The 19069-nt window shown below is 49.1% G+C and overlaps 1 protein-coding gene across 30 annotated transcripts in view; it reads left to right on the top strand.

Moving 5' to 3' along the window:
• The first annotated feature begins 460 nt into the window (after nt 1-460).
• The window catches only part of Jakmip3 (Janus kinase and microtubule interacting protein 3), a 130178-nt gene continuing 111569 nt past the window's right edge, over nt 461-19069 (top strand). For 11 of the 30 annotated variants that reach the window (XM_052713920.1, XM_052713917.1, XM_052713915.1 and 8 more), the window contains exon 1: nt 1525-1886. The gene's annotated coding sequence lies outside the window, so the exon portion shown is untranslated. The other 19 variants (XM_052713906.1, XM_052713903.1, XM_052713901.1 and 16 more) reach the window with 7 other exon arrangements.

Genomic DNA, 19069 nt, shown 5'->3' with positions numbered 1-19069 from the left:
GAGATCCGCCTGCCTCTGCCTCCCGAGTGCTGGGATTAAAGGCATGTGCCACCACCGCCCGGCTGCTGGTCTGATACTTACTATGTTGCCCAGGTTGACCTCTGACAATCCTCCTGACCCAAACTGGGATTATGCCACCACACCTGGCCACATTTAGAAGTGGGAAAGAAAACAAACATGGAGGTACAGACCTGTAATCTGAGCTACTTAGAAGGCTGAGGCAAGAATATTGCAAGTTCAAGAGCCGCCTGGCTACATAGCCAGAGGAAGATAGTGAGACCTGTCACAGAATAAAAAAAAAAAAGGCCGGGCTGGAGAGATGGATGGCTCAGAGGTTAAGAGATTGTTCTTCCAGAGGTCCTGAGTTCAATTCCCAGCAACCACATGGTGGCTCACAACCATCTATAATGAGATCTGGTGCCCTCTTCTGGTGTGCAGACATACATACAAACAGAACACTGTATTCATAATAAATAAATAAATCTTTAAAAAAAAAAGGGCCAGTTGTCACCGTGCCTGTAATCCCAGCACTCCGGGGGCAGATGCAGGGGCTCAATGTAAGATGAGGCCAGTCTGGTCAATATTGTAAGTTCCAGGACACCCAAGGAGGCTGTGCTATGGTTAGGTTATTCTATATTAATTTAGAAACAGTGTCTCATTATGTAGCCCTGGCTCCCCCTGGAACTCACTCTGTAGTATATAGACCAGGCGCAGAGATTTCTGTCTGCCTCAGCCTCCCAGTTGCTGGGAATGAAAGGTGTATACCACAATCCCTGGATGTGATTTAATTGTCAACTTGGCACAAGCTAGATGGAGTTACCTGGGAAGAGAGTCTCCATGAGAGTTTGTTTACACTGGTCTGACCTGTGGGCATTTCTGCAAGGAATCGTCTTAATTAATTGATGTGCGAAGACCCAGTTCCCTGTGGGTGGTACCATTCCTGTGCAGCACCCCCATCCCCCAACTGTATAAAAGTGAAGAAATGGAGCTGAACACAAGCAAGCCAGCAAGCCAGCAAGCCAGCAAGCCAGCAAGCCAGCAAGCAAGCATTCCTTCCTCTCAGTTCTTGACTGCAGATATGATGTAACTAGCTGTTCGAAGTTCCTGCCTTGCGCTTCCCAAAATGATAGACTGGAATTGCAAGCTGAAATAACTTATTGGTTCCCTAAGTTGCTTTTCATCAAGGACCCTAGGACTCCCTGTCACAGGACAAAACAAAACAGTGAGGCAACACAGTGCTGAGATACAGCTTATTGGCAAAGCACTTGGCCCTAGGTTCCATCTCCAGTATAAGAAGGGGCAGGGGGCAGAGAGAAGCGGGAGGGCAGAGCTGTGAGTGAGTGTTGGGATAGGAATAACAATTGCTTGCTGAAGCCTGAAAGCGTTTCTCTCCCCACGGAGCCTTGGAAAGCCGCTCTTGGAGCCGGGAAGCCAAGGGTTAAGGGTTGGAACACCCACGTGCAACTCGCGGGCGCTGCTCATGGCTGCTCACATCCAGCACGCAATGAGGGTGAGTGATTCCTACCACGGATAGTCCCTCACACGCGCGTGGCCCTCGGCGACCCGCAGGCATATTTGAGCTGGCTGGCTTTTAGAACCCCGCCTGGCGCAGCAGGGTCCTCTGCAGCCCCAGGGTCATTTTCCACAATGTCGTTTCTCACTTTAACGGACCTGAGACTTGTTTCTTACGAATAAGCGAAGCGATCTGGGGAAGCCAGGGGGCGGGCGACACTGGGCCGGCGCCGGCTGGAGCGCCCGCAGGGGCGGGCCGGGGTTCGGGGCGCTGCCCGCGGTGACGCGCGGCCCCCGCCCGCCGCAGCGACACTGCGATGGTTGAGCCGGGCCGTCGGACGCCGCCGCCCGAAGCCTGATCGTGGGGAACCTTGGTGAGCAGTGTCGCGGTCCTTGGGATCCCACGCACCCCACAGCTGACCGGGGAGGGGACGAGGGGCGCGCTCATCAGGGCCCTTTACGCTCCGCTCGGCACCTGGCAGCGAGTATCTAGGGCCGGCGGACGCGGGCTGGAGGTGGCGCGGGGTGCCGGGGATGACACCGGGATGGAGCGAAGTGGTGACGCCCAGAGTGGCGGAGATGGCACCGGAATAGAGAAGGGTGACGACACCCAGGGTGGATGGGATGGCGCAGGGTGGCGACTCTCGGGGTGGCACCGGGATGGAGCAGGATGGCACCGGGATGGAGCAGGGTGGCGGGGCTTGCTCGACCTCTCCCTCCCAACCCCCGTGATCAGGGGTCCGGAGGCCTTGCCTGGGTTGGGGGTCTTCTTTGCCTCTCTAGGAGATTTCTCGCGCTCCAGTGGCCATTTATTTCACCGCCCCGGTTTCCCGCGGTGTGCGGGAGCAGGGCCAGCCTTGCGCAGGCCTAGGGAGCCGCGGGTGACGCTGCGCTGGGTGTGGACGCGCAGGTGCGCCACCGCCAGGGATTCGCGACTTGTCTCTACAGTACCTCCACGGAGATGGTGCCGCCGGGGCCTTTTTAGATTTTTATTTTGGGGCAGGTGGCTTAAAATATTCCCAGGTCCCCCTTTCCGGGATGGACATACAGCAGTGGGATGCTGAGAACATGCGGAGGCCACCGAATTACTGTTTGCTTGCGTTTGGGAGTTGGTGAGAGGACACTGGCCTGGCCAGTTTACCGAGGAAAAAGATCTGCCTGTCCGTTGACTCGCCTGTTTAAAAAAACAGTTAAGATTTAAAAAAACAAAAAACAAAACCTTCTGCTTCCTGGCTAGATTCAGGCTTTCTCCACAAGGTGGTGAAACGCTCAAAGCCCCCTTTTGCAGGCTGCCTGTAAATATAGGAAGCTGGTGGTGAAGCCGGCGGTGACTCACAGATCTGGGTGCTCACTGGCAGAACAGCAGGACACCAGAAATGGTTCAGATCCATGGTTTTGGGTCCCAAACTAGAGAGCAGAGTTGCGGGAGGGAGTGCCTCCGGCTTGTGGTGTGGGTGGAGCGAAGAAGGCCGGGGCCTTCTTTCTACCAAGGTGCAGAATTAAAAAAGCAGGGCACAAGGCTGTCTTGACCCTCTTCTCTCAGAAAACAAATGTGTGGTTGTGAATTTATACCCTTATAGCATTCACCGGCAGTACTTCACTCTACACTGGGGGAGGAGGAACCTGGTTTACCTTCTTGTAACTAAGCTTTGAGGCACAGAAAAGCGTAGACATTGGAGTGTTTTCTGCAAGAAGAGCACTGGCCAAGCCCATGTGGTTCCATGTGGTTTCTGTGTCTGTGAGCCTGTGTCCCCCTGCCCAGGGGCTGCCCTGGCAGAGCCAGGTTCCATGGCTGTAAGGAAGTGCCATACAAACTGGTTTGATCCTAGTTTATAAGAGTCAGCCATGTGCGAGCCACCACAGCTAGTTCACATACTAAGTACACTTGTGATTTGGAGAGGAAAAGACGGATGTAGGCTGAGTCCTGATGGCCCCAAGAACCTCTCACTAGGGGTCCTTGCTTCCTTGCCTCTCTCATTTCTCACCCTGGAAGAATCTGCCACCCACAATGGCAGCTGATAGCAGTCAGTCAGCCAGTTCAAGGTCTGGAGTTTGGGTACTGAAGTTTGTGTTCATTATAATTTCACAGTCCGGTAGAGTGGAAAATGTTATCATAATTAAAAAAATTTTGCTGGGCGTGGTGGCTCATACCTATAATCCCAGTACTCTGGAGGCTGAGGCAGGAGGATTGCTTTGAGCTCTGGCTGGGCTATAGAGTGTGTTCTCCACCAACCTGGGCTACAGAATATGACCTTGTCTCAATACTGAATTCAATAAAAGTTATTATTATGAGAAATGGAAAGAAAAGAAAGAGGAACCCTGTCATAAGCAGCAGTGCAGGTATCCTCCTGATTCTCTTAGGGCGGAGGTTGCACGTGAATCCTTCACCATCTCCTTGCCTAGGTCTCTAGTGAGAACAATGTGGCCTTCTCCGTCAGAACATCCAGATGGGCTCTTTCCCCACCTCCCTTCTATTTTTGGCTTTATTATGGCAGGTGAGAGCACTTTTCAGGATGTCTATCCTCTTAACAGATTCTAAGCATAATGGTTTCGGTGTGAAATGTCTCCCACAGGCTCGTGTGTGAACATCTTGTCTTCAGAGACCCAGCCACCGAGCCCCCTGCTGTGAAACTGAACTACAAAAAAACCCCACTCCTCCTCTAAGTTCCCCTTGACCTAGTATTAGGTGGCAGCAACGAGAAAAGTCACACATAAAGTTCATAACACGCCTGGTGTCAATCATGGCCAATTATCAGCTGTAAGCACAGCGTCCTATAGTAGATATCTAGAGCATGTGTCTGCTCCTACTGCCCACCATTGCAATCTTATGAATGTCTGGCTTGACCGTGGTGGATACCTCACAAGTAGAGCCATGTGTCCCTTTTCTGTCTGTAATTGGCTTGCTTGACTTTCCATAATATCCTTAAGCAGCATGTTCAGCCATGCTCCTGTACATGGTGCAAATCCGTCTTTGTCAAAGCCAGTATCTCACCATGTGTACCCCATATTTTTCAATCCCTTCTTGATGAGTGCTCTTAGCCAACTTCATGTGGATTTGCTATGGGTCATTACAATATCATGAGTGTGTTTTAGGGAGTCAGGAGTTGGCTGGGAGGGAAGTGGCCTCAGGAGGGCCATGTGTGCTCCACTGGGCCTGCCTTGTCCTGGTGTGGTTGTGTGTGGGAGCGAGGAATGGTGCTGGGGAAGAGGCAGCACCGAGGGCTGTGTTCCCGGAGCTGCTGTCCCAGCTTGGGGACAGGTGCCACAGCCTGGAGCTGGGAAGAGCATGCTGCTAGCAGTGTTCACAGCCCAGTTGGGTGTTTCCTTTGAGTGTTAAGTATATAGGAGGCTTGGTTAGGGTGCAGTCCACACTGGCTGTTCTAGGCCAGTAAAACTACTATATCCACCAGGTCTCCTCACACCCTGTAGGTATACTCTACGGTTGATGGTTGTCTAGGAATAGAGAGTTTAGGAATAGAAGTCTTTGCCTGGTATGGCTGGCACAGCAAAGGGAACAGCTGAGCTGCAGAGGGGCTTAGACTGTCCCTGGCAGTAGGCGGAACTCAAGGGCAAGGTCTATTGTGGTGTCCACACGGATCATCACCTTTTAGGAAACCTGGTCTGCCCTGCTGAGGCCCTGGCGCCCTTTTCATGTTGTATATCTCTTTCTTCACTCCCCTGTGTAGTAAGCCAGCTGGGATTACCTAGTGTTTCTTGTCCCTCCTGGGACTGGAGAATCAGAGGGCAGGTCCAGCATGGAGCATTTTTACCACTGGGGCCTTGCTGACCTTACAGCTATGCTTTCATGCTTTGGATTCCTCTGCAGCTCTGATTCCATGTCGCAGAAAAACAGGCCACCCCAATCACTCTTCAGACAGCAGACATAAGCAGTGGACTGTGCGCCCAGAAATCCACTTGAGTCGGCACCAAACAGCACCATGAAACATCCCTTCCTACTGGCTTATTTGCTTTCTTTCTCTCTCCCATTCTTTCTTCTTTTCTCTTTTGTGTATGTACGTGGTGTGTGTGTGTGTGTGTGTGTGTGTGTGTGTGTGTGTGTGCACATGAGCGCACGTGAGCACAGTCATGATGGATGCACACATCATATCACACATATATGGAGGTTAGAAGTCAACATTGATCCTCAACTTCCATCTTGAGACAGGGTCTCTTGTTCTTTGCCACTGCACATGTTAGGTTAGCTGTCTCCAGAGCCTCTGGAATCTTCTGTCTCTACCTCCCATCTCACAGTAGAGGCACTAGGATCACAGACACACGACCCACACCTGGCTTTTCCACGTGGGTTCTGGGGATTCTAACACAGGTTTTTATACTTTCATAGAGTGGTTAAGACCTATTGAACTATCTCTCAGACCTCTTTTTCTTTTCCTACTTTTCCTTTTTTATTCCTTTTTTTCTTTAGTTGTTTTGAGGCAGTGTCTCGTTGTGTAACCTAGGCTGGCTTGGGTTGAACTGGCTATTGTAGCCCAGCTTGGCCTCAAACTTATGGCAAATCTCCTGTCCTAGCCTCTTGTGTGTGGGGATCATAGGTGTACAACACCACATCTAACTTTTTGACTGCTTGTTTTCTTTCTTTCTTTCTTTCTTTCTTTCTTTTTTTTTTTTTTGAGACAGAGTTTCTCTGTATAGCTTTGTGCCTTTCCTGGATCTCGCTCTGTAGACCAGGCTGGCCTCGAACTCACAGAGATCCGCCTGCCTCTGCCTCCCGAGTTCTGGGATTAAAGGCATGTGCCACCACCGCCCAGCGACTGCTTGCTTTCTAACTTGGCTGTTCCCCTCTGCTGATGTTTTATGGCCTTTGTATTGTATCCAGTTTTGTTACACACACATGCTCCGACTACACTCAGGCCATCCTAGGTTCTAGGTTGTGTCTTTTAGAGTGGAGACATGCAGAGCAGGATTGTGTTGCCCCAGTGTTCACCTTGGATAGGAGGTTGGCAGGTGCATGGTTTTTGCAACTTCCAGCGGGCATTGGTGAAGTCGGTGTCCTCAGCAGTTCACAGTGGAATGTCAAAGAATCACCAGGAAGCCTGAGTTAGGGGACCTTCCAGCCACCACCAGCTCAGCTGAAATTCTGGAGAGAGGAACCTTCTGGAGCCAGGGCTTGGGAGCCTGTGTGCGCTTCCCTGGGCTCCAAGGCTATGCTCTTCTGCCTGTCTCCCTACCCCCATAGTATATGAATTAAAATCTCAGGAGGAGAAGAACGTTTTGGAAGTAAGCCAGGAACTGAGATTCAAGATCTTCTCCTTCTGTGTACATGCCCAGCATGAACCCTGACTCTGTCTCAGGGTGGAGACAGGCCAGGTAGGGCTACCCAGGGGAAAGGTCAGTGGAGGCCTTTCTGGAGGTACCAGAGAAAGCTGCTGTCTCCCACTGTCCCTAGGGATTCCATTACATGACAGGCTTAAAGAGGGATGGGGGTGACTTTGTAGGCTGTGTGTGTTTTAACTGTGGCAACATATACACGTTATAAAATTGGACACCTGAATCTCTTGTCTTGAGCAGTACATGGTTCTGTGGCATTAAGTACATGTGTACTTTTGCAAAGCCATCATGGCTGTCACCTACCTCCAGCTCTGTTTTCATCTTGCAAAACCGAAACTTTAGGGGCTGGAGGAACAGCTCAACAGTTAAGAGCCCTTTCTGCTCTTCCAAGTGTTAGAAACAAAGAATAATCTTGGTGTCACACAAAGGAATTTTTTTTTTTCTGGAGCTGAGGACCGAACCCAGGACCTTGAGCTTGCTAGGCAAGCGCTCTACCACTGAGATAAATCCCCAACCCCAGGTTTTTTTTTTTTAATATAAAAAACTATTTCTTTTTCATGAAAGGGTGTGCCATGATCCAAACAGAGTTAGTAAGCACACCAGGGTAGGAGGAACCCTGGGTCTTTACTCTAAGGCAGGTGCTGACTGTCCACAGGGGCCTGTGTGTAAACAGCAACTTTAACAGGTGGGAGAGATTAAAGATGGGGGAGACTTGTGGGATACTGACCCTTGGCAGGCTGGCTACCTCTGACAGGATAAGCCTCTTTTCTCTCAAGAGGACCTGAGTTCAGTTCCCGCACCCATGTTGGGCATCTCATGAGTGCCTGTAACTCCAGCTCCAGGAGATCTGACATGCTCTTCTGGCTTCTGTAGAAACCTGCACATGTAGACACACAGACATATAAATTCAAAAGTAATAAAAATCTTTTTAAAAACTCCCAAACTTCATCCCCCTTAGATGCCAACTCTCCACGGAACTCCTCTGTCCCCGTTTCTGATCTGACTGTTCTGGGGAACCAGAAGTGAAATCACAGTGTGGGTCTTCGGTTGTGACTGACTTATCTCACCAAGCGTCATTTCTTCAAGTCTCACCCATGCTGCACGGTGATGTCCGTCTGCGTTCTAAGGGTGCTGGCATCCCCTTCTGTCCTCTTCTTTTTAATTGATTTTTTTAAATTCATGTGTGTATGTCTCTGGTGTCAACAGGCTAGAAGAGGGATGGCCTCAGGTTCCCTCGAGCTGGAGTTGCAGGCAGTGGTTAGCTGCCTGACATGGGTGCTGGGAATTGAACTAATATCCTTTGGAAGAGCAACAAGTGCTCTTAACTGATAAGCCATCTCGCCTTCCTTCCTTCCTTCTTAAGGCTGGGGAGGACCATTAACTGTTTGCGTTTATCCTTCAGTGTATGTGTGTGTTGTCCACATTTTTACCTTGTGTACAGTGCCTCTGTGGACATGGCTGTGTGAACATAGCTGTGTGGATGCCCGAGCCACTCTTTATTTATTTATTTTGAAATAGGGTATCACTATGTAGCCCTGGTTGACCTCAAGCTCACGGAGATCTACCTGCCTCTGCTTCCCAAGTGCTGAGATTAAAGGTGTGCGCCATGCTTATCCCTGAGACCTTCTTTTTGTTTGTTTGTTTGGTTTTTTTTTTTTTTTTTTGGTTTTTCGAGACAGGGTTTCTCTGTGTAGCTTTGCGCCTTTCCTGGAACTCACTCTGTAGTCCAGGCTGGCCTTGAACTCACAGAGATTTTCCTGCCTCTGCCTCCCGAGTGCTGGGATTAAAGGCGTGCGCCACCACCGCCCGACTCTTGTTTGGTTTTTTTTTTGTTTTTGTTTTGTTTTGTTTTTCAAGACAAGTTCTCTCTGTGTAGGCCTGGCTATCCTGGAACTTACTTTGTAGACCAGGCTGGCCTCAAATTCCGAGATCCACTTGCCTCTGCCTCCTAAGTACTGGAATTAAAGCTGTGCATCCCCACCCCCTGGCTGAGACCCTTTCCAAAAAACAAACAAACAAATAAATAAATACACATTACAAAACAAAAAACAAATAAAAAAACAAACCCCCAAAGCACTGCCTCCACCCGGAGCAGAGCCCCAGATCATATGACATTCTGTTTGAGGTGCTACCATGATGTTTCCATGGGGCCAGCCTCAGTTTCCATTCCCACCAGTGGTATAAAAGGTCGCAATTTCTGTGCAGCACTTGCTTTCTGTTCATGCTGTAGGCACTCACCTTCCTGCGGCTGCGAGGTGGCATCTTACTGTGGTTTGGATTGGCATGTCTGTGGTGGTTACTGACAGCAAGCATCCACCCTTGTGCTTGCTGCCATCTCTATGCTGGTGTCTTTCTTCCTCTTGACGTCTTTGGGGGGGCCCCATCTGCTTCTCCCAGTAGATTTTAAGCTTTTTTGAGAAGATCCATGCTTGACTCTCTTCTCTACCTCCTGGGTGCATTTAAGGAAGGCCACAGGTGGAGTACAGATCCCCCATATCTCCCAACTGTTAGAGAAGCCTGAAGTGTAGTGGGCAAAGTCGACGACAAATTAAGGCATTCATTTGTAGTGATTTACTAAACTAAGCTTTATGTTTAGATTTTTTTTGCGGGGGGGAGGGGATAAATGTACACAGTGGCATCTCTTGGTGGTAAGCACCTTTTCTCTTGGGGTTGCACAGATATGAGGACACATATCCAGCCCTGGCACACACAGGGGAATCCCCCATGCCAAGGCCCACCCCCCCAGCCCTACTGCCCCGACAGGAAGAGGTAGCTCTGTTTCCTTGGCACATTAGCTCAGCCCCTGCACTTCACAGGAACAGGCCCACCGGGCTGTGCCTTTGTGTCTGGGTTCTTCCATGAGTGCTGTTTCTGGGTTGACCCACTTTCATCCATGTCAATAATTCTTTCATCATTGCTGAGTAGCGTTCCGTTGTCTGGTTACATCTCTCTTTCATCCGTTCACCTGCCAGTCTGGGGCCCTCATAAAAAAGTGCGTTCCTGATATTCCTTCTCTTTTCTCCTCCTCTTCTTCTGCCCTAGCTGTCCTGGAACTCATTCTATAAACCAGGCTGGCCTCAAACTCACAGAGATCCACCTTTCTCTGCATCCTGAGTGCTGGGATTAAAGGCATACACCACTATGCCTGGTTTGATATTCTTTTTCTAAAAAGCAAAATTTTATTTTATTTTATTTTGGTTTTTTGAGACAGGGCTTCTCTGTGTATCTTTGGAGCCTGTCTTGGATCTCACTCTGTAGACTAGGCTGGCCTCGAACTCATGGAGGTCTGCCTGCCTCTGCCTCCTGAGTGCTGGGATTAAGGGGCAAAGTTTTATTTTTGCCCAATTCTGTTTTAGTTTTTTTTTTTTAAAAAAAAAAAAAACATTGATGTGTGTGTGTGTGTGTGTGTGCATGTGTGCATGTGTGTAGGTGGAAGGACAATTTGCAGGAGTCAGTTCTCTCCTTCCATCACGTGGGTTCCCGTCTTTGAACTCCGGGCATCAGATTGGTAGCAGATGCCTTCACCACTGAGTCATCTTGCTGGTCCTAATTATTTATTGTTCAATTAAATGTTTTAGATGAGCATACAAAGTAATGAGTTATACCAGGGTGCCTTCATACATATGTTAAAATTATAATTAAGTTTTGGTTAGCATACAAAGAAATGGGTTTCACTATGTCATTTCCAGACACAGATACCATGTTTTATTCTCATTTATCCCCTCCCCAACTTCCCTCCTCTGTCCCCTCTTCCTTTTGTTGGTCCCTTCCTCCCCAGTTTCCTCCCCTCCCCCCTTTCCTCTCCCCCTCCCCCTGATTTCACGTCACCCTTATCCTGTTACCATTTCCTCTCCCTACTTTCTCTCCCTTTATACCTCTTCTTCCCCTTTAATACTAGCACTCAGGAGGCAGAGGCAGGGGGATTTCTGTAGTCTGAGGTCAGCCTGGTCTACCTAATAAGTTCCAGTCAGGGCTACACAGTGAGGCTCTGTTTTACAAAAAAGTGAAAAATGGACTATCAACCTATCCTTATTCTCTGTCTCAGGTTCTACCAGTGGTATGTGCTCTGGCTCAGCCTTCCTGTTTTCCATGGCCTCGAGGCTTGGGAGGCCACTGGTGGTATTTGGAGATGTTTGTCACTTGAGTTTATCTGATGTGTCATGATCAGAAGGAGGATGTGATCTGGGACAAGAACACCTCAGCAGGGACATTGGGACCAACATGTTGGACATCCTGCAGTTCCCAGGACCAATGTCCCTGCCCTGTGTGAGGTGCTCTGTAAGGTAGCAGCTTTCCCTTGCACGATGTCAGGAAATGGCATGTGGAGCCTGTGCAGTCATTTCCTGCTTCTGACTCCAAAACTGCACACTTGCATCTTGTGGGCTCTGCGCTCCCAAGGCTGCAAGTCCCTTCTTCCCATTTACACCCACTAAGTGGAGTTTTGCGGTGAGGACAGGTGGTTCCCACTCCTTGGGGATGAACTTATTTCAATCAGCAGAGGACTCTGGTAGTTACTTTATGCCAAGGCTAACTTCCAGAGATAACAGCCTTTACTTAGCTCTATAAACGTCTCTAGCTTCAGCTTTCAGAGACAGGAAGGCCCCTGCAAGTTTTCCACAAGACTGGGTCAGGGGAGAGGCTCTCGCTCTGCAGCTCAGGCTGGCCTTGGGCCTCCTGCAGAGCTGGGATGACATGTGTGCACTGACTGCACCCAGCTCTGTATCCGGAGCTTGACGCCTGTTTGCTCTTGCTTCTGGAACTTAATTGATCTTTGTGCCTGAAAGCCTTGGAGGTCTGTCTTTAGCTCTGATGTCTCGTAGTTTTACTAATATGTGCTGAAGTCAATACTGGATTTAGTTTTCTAGGGGCCTGGTGAGCCCTTTGAAATTCAAGGTTTTTTTTTTTTTTTAATCTATATGGGAAACTTCCTTGTTATAGCTTTAAACTTTATTTATTTATTATTTTTTTATGTGTATGAGCATTTTTGACTGTGTATGTGCCAGTGCAGTGTGTGGGTGTACAGTGTCCAAGAAGGCCGGAAGAGGGCGTTGGATCCCCTGGAACTGGAGTTACAGAAGGTTTGAACCTCCGTGTGGGTGCTGTAATAACACATGTCCCTGGAAGAGCAGCCAGTGCTCTTAACAGCTGAGACATTCTCCAGTTCTCCTGGTTATAGTTTTAAATGGTCTCTAGCCATTTGTATATCTGCCTTTGCCTCTGTCTCCTCTCCTCTCTTCCTTTCCTTACTCTGTAGCCCAGGCTGGCTTGGAATTCACTGTGTAGCCCACACTGGCCTTGAACTCATTACGGATTCTGCACAGTCTGTTCAGGTGGCTGAAGATTAAATACATGAGCTCTGTAGACCAGGCTGGTCTCAAACTTTGAGATCCACCTGCCTCTGCCTCCTGGGTGCTGGAATTAAAAGCATACGCCACCACGCCAGGCCCTTTTAATGTTTTCTTTATATCATTTTATTTTCTTGGATTTCCTGCCTTACTGATCATCAGTGTCTCTTATTAAATTTTCATTTGAGTCTATTCTCCCTTGAGCATCTTAATATGAATTTCTCATTTTTAAGATATTTTTTTTCTTATCCCTGCACTTGGGAGGTAGAGGCAGGTGGATCTCTGTGAGTTTGGGGCCAGCCTGGTCTATGGAGTGAGTTCTAGGACAGCCAGATCTACACAGAGAAACCCTGTCTCAAACAAACAAACAAACAAAAGAGGCATTTTTCTTCTAGTCATTCAATAATTCTTTGATTTCTTTCTTTCTTTCTTTCTTTCTTTCTTTCTTTCTTTCTTTCTTTCTTTCTTTCTTTCTTTTTTTTTTTGTCAATTTTGGATTTGTCATTTTTCTTGTTTTATACCCTCATGACAGGATATCCTGTAGTCCAAGTCGGCCTTGAACTCATTGTGTAGCTGAGGTTGGCCTTAAACTACTGATCATCCTGCCTCCACCTCCGGAGTGCTGGGATTATAGTGTGTGACCCTCCTTCTCATTTTAGCTTTTGAACCGTGTGTGTGTGTGTGTGTGTGTGTGTGTGTGTGTGTGTGTGTGTGTGTGTGTGTTGTTGTTGTTTTCATGCCCTCAGACTGTCTTGGAAGGTGCCTTTTGCTCTGTGGACAGCTTTCCCGCCTCCAGTGGTTTTAGAGACAAGTGTGTATTCCTTGTTCAGTTTTCCTCGTGCGAAGTCTCGTTTCTCAGTCCCTCCAGTTCTCTCTATGGACTTGGATTTCCTGTACAGGATTGCTCTTTGGGCATACTGAGTCAGGTCGGTGGAATACAGGCATTCGAATGACAGCTTTCTCTTTCTCCTTTTCTCCCTCCTTTCCTCCATCATCCCCCTCCCCCTCCTCTTCTTCCCTCTGTGTAGCCCAGACTGGCTTGGAGATGGCCTGTTCTCTGACCTCAGCCATCTCAGGCTAGGATTCCAAGTGTGTACACTATGCCCAGCTGTCCTTGCCTCGTTAGGCAAGAGCTATAGCACTGAGATACGATCCCAGACCTTAGATTTTTATGGGTGGCTCTGAGTATTGAACCTAGGGCTTCAAACAGTTAGGCAAGCCCTCTGCTGTTGAACTACATCCCCGTCCCTACCCTTAACCTCTCTTTAAGTCACATGTCTGCTCTTTTCCCAGGAGGTGGCATTCTGGGTTCTTTGAGATCCCTGCTGTGACCTGGCCAGCAACTGCCCAGTGTCCTCTAGCTGGTGGCTCTCACTGCCCAGTGTCCTCTAGCTGGTGGCTCTCCCTCACCTGGACTGTGCACACCTTCCTTCCCCATCTGTTTCTTATGAGTTCTACAGGCCTGCCTTTGCTTCCTATAAGGGCCTGAGGCTGGAGTGGGTGAACAGCAGGAGCGATGCAGACTGGGATCTGTTCCTTTTCTTTTCCACTCACATTTGCTTGGCAGTTTGGTGTTTTCTGTCTTTAAGTGTAGATCTGTGAAGACTTCTTAAGACTGTGGAGTTATTTGTATGGTTTAGGGAGTTGGTTAGTCCAATCATGCATGACCTTCCAGGATGACCATTCTTGTACAAGTCTGTGGACACTTTAGTATTTCTGGGGCAATTCCTCAGAGTAGAACTGTTGGGCCATAGGGTAGGGGTGTGTGTGTGTGTGTGTGTGTGTGTGTGTGTGTGTGTGTGTGTGTGTGTGTGTATGTGTGTGTGTGTATGTGGTTGTGTGTGCATATGTGTGTGTATGTATGTGTTTATGTGTTTATATGTTTGTGTATATATATGTATATATGTGGCTATATGTGTGTGTATGTGGTTATGTGCGTGTGGTTGTGTGTGTGTGTGTGTGTGTGTGTGTGTGTGTGTGTGTGTGTGTGTGTTTTGTATAGTCAGAGGTTGATATCGATGTCTTCCTAAGTCCATCTTTACCTTATTTTTGGAAGCAGGGTCTCTCACGAAATCTGGAGCTCACTGATTTCACTAGGCTGGCTGACCAGCAAGCCTTGGGATCCTTCTATCCCTGCCTCCCAGCCAACTGTTCTAGGACTGACCACTGGCACTCTTGCTGTCCCTCTTGTCTCTCCAGGAGCCTTTCAATGGCTGTGAAAGTTGGGCTCTTGTCTGGGAAGTGGGCAGTGAGCTATTTCCACAAGAGTCCTTTGGTTCTTGGTAGGCAGAGAAGTTAGTTCATCACCAAAGGACTCTAGACTCGTCTCAGAGTTCTCACAGATGGCCTCAGAGAGTCTGGAGCAGGTGTGAAGTGGGCTGTCCCAGTATCCATGACAAATGCCCTCTAGTGATGCACAGAGCACACACCAAGTTGTACTTTGGTGCCTTGTGTGCAGAACATCAGCAGCACTGGAGAAGTGATGTGAGTGAATTAAAACACAGCCTTTCTCCCCCAGCACTAGAGGGTACTGGATGCCAGTCAGCTTTGCCAGAACTCCTGGTGGCGGCAATGGAACCAAAGGGGGAAAGAGACATTGTGGCAAAGCACTGTCATGGTCCACATGGCAGCAGAACCAGTGGCAGGATCTGGGCATGTAAGTTACCTCCAGTCTCAGCTTTAGTTAATGCTGGCTCGAGTGTGTCATGTGCCTGCCTGACTTTCCTGTTTCTTTCTTTCTGACATCTTAAACCTTTTGTTTGAACTTGAGAACGTTGTCAACAGGAGCTTAGCACTGGTGTCCTGGTTTTGACTCCTGTCACACCAAAGTTTGTGTGCCTTCATCTTAATAAATTAGCATTCTCCCCATGAGAACTGTGGGTCTCAAGCCCCAATTTCCTCATCTGGTTCAAAGACTCTGAGGAGAAATTTCAGCCCCACCTATACACTGGAATTTGACAGGGAACAATGTCATTTTAAATTAATTTTCAAAGTGTTGTTGACCCTGGTCTACCTGGGCACTAGTGCTGTCCTTGTCTGTCTGTCTGTCTATGCTTACAGCATTGGCTACAACTTGTCATTACGTGTGGGTGTTTGGGTGACTTTTCTGTTCCTATGATATTCAGCTTACAAAGAAGAAAGGTTTATTTTGTCATGATGGTAGAGGTTATGACCAACTTTCAGGATCACTGGGCCTTTGATGGCACTGCACATCATAGATGAGATGGCACTGAGATGGCACTGCGCATCATAGATGAGATGGCACTGCACTGCACGTCATAGATGAGATGGCACTGAGCAGCATAGATGAGATGGCACTGCACGTCATAGATGAGATGGCACTGAGCAGCATAGATGAGATGGCACTGCACATCATAGATGAGATGGCATTGCACGTCATAGATGAGATGGCACTGAGATGGCACTGCACAGCATAGATGAGATGGCACTGCACTGCACATCATAGATGAGATGGCACTGCACGTCATAGATGAGATGGCACTGCACAGCATAGATGACATGACACTGCACGTCATAGATGACATGACACTGCACAGCATAGATGAGATGGCACTGCACAGCATAGATGAGATGGCATTGAGATGGCACTGCACAGTGTAGATGAGATGGCACTGCACGTCATAGATGAGATGGCACTGCATGTCATAGATGGGATGGCACTGCACAGTGTAGATGAGATGGCACTGCACGTCATAGATGAGATGACACTGCACATCATAGATGAGATGACACTGCACGGTGTAGATGAGATGGCACTGCATGTCATAGATGAGATGACACTGCACAGCATAGATGAGATGGCACTGCATGTCAAGGCATGGGAGGCTGCTCATCTAATGGTGGTCAGGAAGGCTCTGCAGTCCCAGTGTCCCCTTCAAGGCACACCCTCTAACCTCACATCCTCCACTAGGACCTACCTCTTAAAGGTCCTACCGCTTTCCAGACTTTCAAACTGGGTCTTTGGGGAACTCCTTCAAGCCACCGCAGTGCTCACGGCTCAAATTCTGGCCCTCTAGTCTAAAACATGGGCACAGCCTGCCTTACTTCCAGTGGGTAGTGTGATTTGGGCACATCCTCTTTCCTTGTTGCATCCCGCCTTTCCAAAAATCTTGACCTTTTCCCTAGCTTGGCCTGTGAGGCTTGGATAAGGAAGGTGCCCAAGAGCCAGGTGTCTGGAAATGGTAGCTATGGTGCATCCCTAACAACTCCTACTGCTTAACTGTTGTCCAGGAGGTGGATAAAAGTCTTCGAAATGTACATGTATAAAAGTCTTGACATTGAGGGAAGTCCCACAGGGTGGGTCTCACAGCTGGAGAAGGGACACCAGGCTCTTAGGAGGTCGTGGGAGGTGTGACTCTTCCTGCCCCTGCCATGGGCTCAAGCGAATTCTCAGAAAGCCTTTGGGTGTGCTCCTGAGTATAAAGGCATAGAAACTGCCCTCTTTGCATTGCCTGCACGCTCTGTCCTCACAGTCACGGCAAGTGGGCCATGAAAGCTTTGAAAGAACAAAGCAGTTCTACCTTAGATTCAACACATAAAGCCCCAGACCAGACTCTGCCTGCTGCTGCTGTTTGGGCTGCCAGGTGTCTCAGGTGAGCAGGGCTCATGCCGCATGCTCTTGTATGGAGTCCCCTGTCACCTATGCCCTTGGTGCCTTCTAGCTTTGGTATGCCCAAGGTCTGCATTGGGTCCCTTGGTGTCAGATTAATACGCACACACGCTGCTCTTCTGCACTGGGTCCTGTTTGCATCTGCGATCTGCTCCATATGTATTATGGCAGGAGGTTGTGGACTTGGTTCAGAGAGGTAATAGATTTGTTCTGTGAACTGCTCTTGAAGGCAGGCATCTGAATTACAGGATTTCTGCCCCACCCATAGCCCACAGGTGTGACTAGCAAAGCTCCATTCTACATGCTTCCTATAAGATGCCAGACAACATATAATGGGATAAATCCCACAGAGTCTTTGACGGTCAAAGGAATTTATTCAGGGGTTAACTCACAACCAGAATAAAGGAGTTGATCACAGAATCCTGGAGGGGTGGGGCACCTTCCAATGCAGTTCTCAGGAGAGCTCTGCCTTGATCCGCACCAGCATCTAAGACCACGAGGTAGTGAAGAGAAGAGAAAAGAGCACACGTATGTGCATCCCAGGTCTGAAGGGTCCCTGGCGGCCATGCCCATGGCCAGGTACCTGCAGCTACCTGCCGCCTCACTAGGAGCGGTGCTTCAGGTCATGCCACAAACAACCACCCACTACAAACATAGGATCTGAGTCTGCTTAGATCTCTGTGAGTCCACCCTGGATGAAGCTGGGGCTCTTCACTACCTTGGACAAGGCCAGGGGGAGGGAGGATAACGGATGCCCCTCACATATGCTGACATGTTGTTGTCCTTCCTCTTTGCCATTGGAGCTTGAAATGGAGGTGGTTGCTAGGTGAATGGTGGAACAGATTGTCTGGGCTTTACTGTTCTGAGCGGTGAAGACTTGTATCGTTCATGGCAGCTGCCACTGGAGCATAGAGAGTTTCTCCTGCTCCTGACCCTATGGTGACCGGCTGGTTCCAGGTCTTCCAGGTGGACTGGGAGGTGTTGGTGTGGTTGCCCCCTGAGCCTCTGAAGCTCGTTGCTAGACCTTGTTCTGGAAAAAGGAGATTCTCTCTGGTGGCTCAGCCAGGGTGTGGGGTGTAGTTGTGGGGACCTATGTGCTGCTTCTGACTGTGCAGAGGAGGGGCTCAGTATGGAGGCTCTGCAGATCCAGGGCCTCTACCTGGAAGGTTTTGTGTGTGTGTGTGTGTGTGTGTGTGTGTGTGTGTGTGTGTGTGTGTGTGTGTGTGTGTGTTTCCCCCTCTGGAGGGATGTTAAAAAAAAATCTATTCACCCAAGGTAGACAGGCCAGTGACAGAACAAGGGAAGGGTTCCATCCATGTCCAGGTTGGTGATCCTGTGAGTTTATTAGGGTTACTTATAGAGCATGGGGGACTCACCTCTGGGAAGTTCCCTGGGGGACTCACAGGCAGCTGCACCTCTATCTGTTTCCCAGCCAACGTATTGGTTCTTACGGCAATCGGAATCTTGGGGAGTTTAAAGACTACCTGTGGATCTCAGGAAGGCCTTTTGAGTTTTGTGACCCTCTTCCCTCCTTCCACAAGAGGATGTTAACGGGCACAGACTCATGAGGTCGCAAGTAGGTCATCACCGCTGCTCTACTGCAAGATGCCATTGGTTATGACAATCAAATCTAAAGGAAACAGCTGTATAACACTTACTTCACCCACTACCTAGAAGAGCTCAACATCACCCTTCCCAGGAATCCTCAGAAGAACCATGCTTCTCTCCCCTGATACAGTCTCTGTGGTGGGTAGCTGCAGGCCCGGGGAGGGGAAGGGAGGGAAGGAGATCAGGGTGTACTTGTGACTAGTCCATGTGAGGCTGTAATTCTTCAGAGATTGGCTCTCCCTGCATCACATGGGCTCTGGATCTCTGACAAGCTTTGAGCTAGTGACTGGTGACACTTGAGGCATACTGCAGTGACGTAACTCCTGTGCTCACTCAGCTATGGAGCTCTGGGATCCAGCAGAGGCTGCAGCCCCTTCCTCCACCACTTCCCTTCCACCTCAGGTGAATGTTGGATGCCAGGGACAGGAACACCTCAGGCCCAGCAGGAGCAGGGGCTTACCCAAGCAAGTATGATAAATATTCTTTTGAAATCCCACTCACAGAGTGCCAAAATCTGCTCTGAGTTAAGACTCCCATCCTAGATCCCAGACTCCTATCCTGGGTTCCAGACTCCCTGTCTTGGGTTCCAGACTCCCATTCCTGGGTTCCAGACTTCCTTTCCCGGGTTTCAGACTCCTATCCTGGGTTCTAGACTCCCATGCTGGCTTCCAGACTCCCTGGGTTCTAG

Source organism: Peromyscus californicus, unplaced genomic scaffold, assembly GCF_007827085.1.
Source record: "Peromyscus californicus insignis strain IS unplaced genomic scaffold, ASM782708v3 Scaffold_4__1_contigs__length_199733344, whole genome shotgun sequence".
Lineage (NCBI taxonomy): Eukaryota > Metazoa > Chordata > Mammalia > Rodentia > Cricetidae > Peromyscus > Peromyscus californicus.
This window is presented reverse-complemented; position numbering and strand designations above follow the sequence as displayed.